This window comes from Delphinapterus leucas, chromosome 8, assembly GCF_059928025.1.
Source record: "Delphinapterus leucas isolate spDelLeu-1000000601 "Yukka" chromosome 8, BTC_Dleu_Yukka2, whole genome shotgun sequence".
Lineage (NCBI taxonomy): Eukaryota > Metazoa > Chordata > Mammalia > Artiodactyla > Monodontidae > Delphinapterus > Delphinapterus leucas.
The window spans coordinates 62,048,771-62,052,737 of record NC_143136.1 but is presented as its reverse complement, the minus strand read 5'-3'; the positions used below and the strand labels follow the sequence as shown (position 1 = coordinate 62,052,737).

Sequence of the window (3,967 nt, the reverse complement as noted above, 5' to 3'; positions counted from 1 at the left end):
TGGCACTAGACCCCCAAATAGATAAAATTATTCCACTTTTACAAATGAGGAAACTGGTTAAAGTCACACAGATAGTCTGTAGTAGACTCAGGATATGAAATGAGAGTCAATCTGATTTCATAGCCCATCCTCAAAATACATAAATGACACAGTTGAACACATCCAAATATTCATTGCAAAATCAATCTGCAGAATTCAGGCAGAAAAAAATACATTCATAATTTTACTAGTTGTGAAATAGAATGATCAGTTTAAAGCTTAACTTTCTATTACAAATTAATTTGTGAATAAACTCGCCTCAAATCTCTAATTCTGTTTTTCTGCTTCAGAAAGTCTCCCATTTAGAGCATATGAGGAGGCAGCAACAGCATCAGAAACATTTATTAAGCACCTATTGTGTGTGCCAAGTGCTGTAGTGAGCACTACGGAATTAGAATTTACAATCTCAGGACTTCCACAATCTAATAGCATAGATCAACGTGACTTTTTATCCCAAGGTCCAAATTTGAAGAGTCTTCTTAAGGATATAACGGATATAATGACTTTTTTTTTTTTTGGTAGCAGATGGTGGCCAGCTGTTCTGTCTTTATTAAAGGCCAAACATGAAGGGAAAAAAAAATTAAAATAAAAGGCCCTATGGTAAATATGAGAAAGAAGTTAATAAACTAAATCTGGATTTTTATACACACTGAAGGGAAATGGGCAATTGGTGGTAATTATCAAATTATCCAAGCCAAAATAGCTCAGTTCCCTCCATTATCTACATCAGAGAAAATTATTTATATGGATTTAATTGTTCAGATAATTGTCCTGTATTTCAGGTGTCTGAGTAGACAATCTGGGTGGTCACTGATACAGATATAGGGTCCCTCAAGGGATATTTTTAAATAGGGAAAGGATTGCTACTCTTCACACGATTGGGGATATTTCTACTTCGATGCAGGAGATATTAATCAAACTAGTATACAGGATTCTTTGACCAGGATTTGGGCCCATCGTAATTAAACCATAACAATTTTTACTTAATGTTTGAAATTAATTTTCAAATTGCAAAAATAATGTATGAATACCATTTCCTCTAAAATTTTAAAATATTATATGTTAGGCTAAAGTCTTTCTTTCTGCATCCCTAATTCCATTTCCCAGCATCCCCATCACGGCCCCTCTCTAGAGTATCCACTATTATTTTTGGGGTAGTTTTATCCTTTCAGAATACAGACACACACACACAGCGGGGGGGAGAGAGAGAGAGAGAGAGAGAGCGAGAGGGAGAGAGAGAGAGAGATTGAGAAAGGGAAAAACCCCTAAATTTTCAGCTTGAATCACACATTTTATACCATTTGGCAACTTGCTTTCCTATTTAACAATATGTATTAGAGATAAATCCATGTTGTTCCATAGCTGTAACAGATTCCTTTTAACTCCCTCATTGAAACCTGTGATATTTATTTAGCCATCCCTCTCCTGGTGGATATTGACATTGTGTCCAACTGTTTGCCAGCAAGGCTCAATAAACAATCCTAAATATTAAACATGTGTGAGAATTTCTTGAGGGTAGATTTTGAACAGTTGCCCTTTCCAAGGGAAAATGATGTGCTCCAGAAAGTCATTTGGACCTAACAAAGAAAAAGGATGACAGAGAGACATGGGAGCCAGTTTCTTTCCTGAGATAGACTGGATCACTGTAGACAAGTCACTTCACTTCTGTGGGATTCCGTTTGTCTAAGACAGTGGTTTTTCAACTTTCTCACACATGAGACTATCCTGGGGGGCTAATCTGTTCAAACACAGATTGCTGAGCCCTGCCCTCAGAGTCTCTGATTCAGCAGGGAGGTGTCTGTGCAAGTTTCCAGGTGATGCTGCTGTAGGAGACTTCCAACTTACCCAAATGTAATAACAACCTGTAGGAGACTTCCAACTTACCCAAATGTAATAACAATCACCCAAGATTTGTGATAGTAACAGTACTGGGTTAATGATAACTGGGTTAATGATAAACATCAGTTTTAAAATCACAGAAGTAATTATTTAGGCCAAGGGACATGTCAGCATGGCATCTTTGTTGGAAGGAATCTTAAAAGGTCATCCAATTCAACTACCTAGCTAAAACTAGAATTTCTTTGGCAACCTGCTTGACCTTGTCAGTCTGATTCCTATTGAACAGCTCTGAGTCTAAGAATTTACTCTCTGGCTCCTGAGGCAGCTCATTCCATGTTTCAGATGTTTGATCACAGCCAAGTCCTTCCTAACCTTGACCAAAACCAACCTTCAGAAACTCCTATACATTCATCCCAGTTCTACCCTCTGGGCTTCAGACAACAAATCAGCTCCCTTCTCCACTTGATGGCAGTCAGCTATTATGTTCCCCTCAGTCAGTGGTTCTCAAACTCTACAGTGCATCAAAATCACCACAGGAGCTTGTTAAAATATAGATTCTTGAGCCCTGACCACAGAGATTCTGATTCTGTATCTGGAGTGTGACCCAGGAATCCACATCTTTTATGAAATCTCCAGGTGGATCTGATGCAAGTGGTCTGCACATGACAGTTTAAGAGACTAACTATGTTCAGGACACACTACCCCAGAATATGACACCTTGGCATATTGAATATTTCAAACTGAAGGAATTTGAGAAATGACGTGTGTAGGAAGGACTTTCTGACCTTCCATGAAGCAGGCCATAAAACTGTCCTGTGTGAGATTTTTCTCTCACCACAGTTAGTCGGAGTTTGGATTTTTCTCACTCTTTCTCGGATCTATAGTTCTTCCTTGTTACTTTGTAGCAGTTTGAGAGTCTTAAGCATCACCTTCCTCTGGAACCCAAAGGAACTTCAAGCTGTGACTAGACTTCCAATGAACTCATCAGAGTTTAACCCAACCTGAACCCTGGAGTCTCCTCAGATGTCCATCGAAGAAAATTCCCAGGAAGTTCCAGCTGCCTCTCAACCTGTCTCTGAAGTGTTAATAAAGAACCTTCATAACTTGACTCTCAACCCTAGTACCAAATTCCCTTCCCTTCTACCAGAATATCCACCTCAACAGGGTGGACAGAGACTTGGTGAAGGCATACTCTATAGGAGGAGAGGAGTGAGGACATTGTTAACTGCTTGGGAAGAAAGGATAGAAAGGATGATTCAAGTTATTAAATACCACTAGGACAACCAATTTCCTCTGACTCAAAGAGAACCTTGGCAGAAGGAAGTTGAGACTTAGTCAAACATGGAAAGATTTAGATGTAGCTGTCATTATTGCGTGTATCATAGAGATCCTTCTGAGGATACTATCACGGAGAATAATTATGACACAGAGTCGATTGAGCCATAAATTTTATTCGTGTACTGTTTTTTCCTTGCTAATAATTTTAGGATCATTATGAAGCAGCTTGGGAAAGCTACTCTAGGAGAGACTTTGTACCAATATTTTGATAACCTATAAGTTCTGTGATGTGTTTCTTTCTTGCATCTCTTTTCTGTCTTGATCCAGGTAACTTATAAGGAATCTATATATTGATAGTTTGCATTTGAATAACTTGAATATACTTTAGTTCCACTTCTTGATTTGAGACAAAGAAGCACTAATAGGTCTCAAGTATTGCCTGTTTTAGAAGCCTGAAGTCAGTAAGATGAAATCCAATATCAAGAATTTGAAACAAATTAACTTGTGTGGAAGGAATGTAAAGAAAACATTGGGTAGTTTGGCTAGAGCATAATTAGAGCAAGGTGTATTAACTAAATTTTCTGGTTTTCAAAAATTTGAATTGTAATAAAAATTTTTGATGTGCTATTTCAATTTTCAGTAGTAAGTAAATGTATGTATGGAGGATCTTATTAAAATTTGAGACATATTTGAGTACCTGTAAAAAAAAAAAAAACTGTCTTGTGAATGGTGCCCTCCGTACACCTAGAGGAAAGGAGCATCCTTATCCCTGAAGACAAAGGGACACAGAGAGGAATCTGAACAAACAGGC

At 38.0% G+C, this 3,967-nt stretch overlaps 1 pseudogene; it reads left to right on the top strand.

Moving 5' to 3' along the window:
• Positions 1 to 2,730: 2,730 nt before the first annotated feature.
• LOC149748574 (developmental pluripotency-associated protein 3 pseudogene) lies at positions 2,731 to 3,582 on the top strand (annotated as a pseudogene).
• Positions 3,583 to 3,967: the final 385 nt, after the last annotated feature.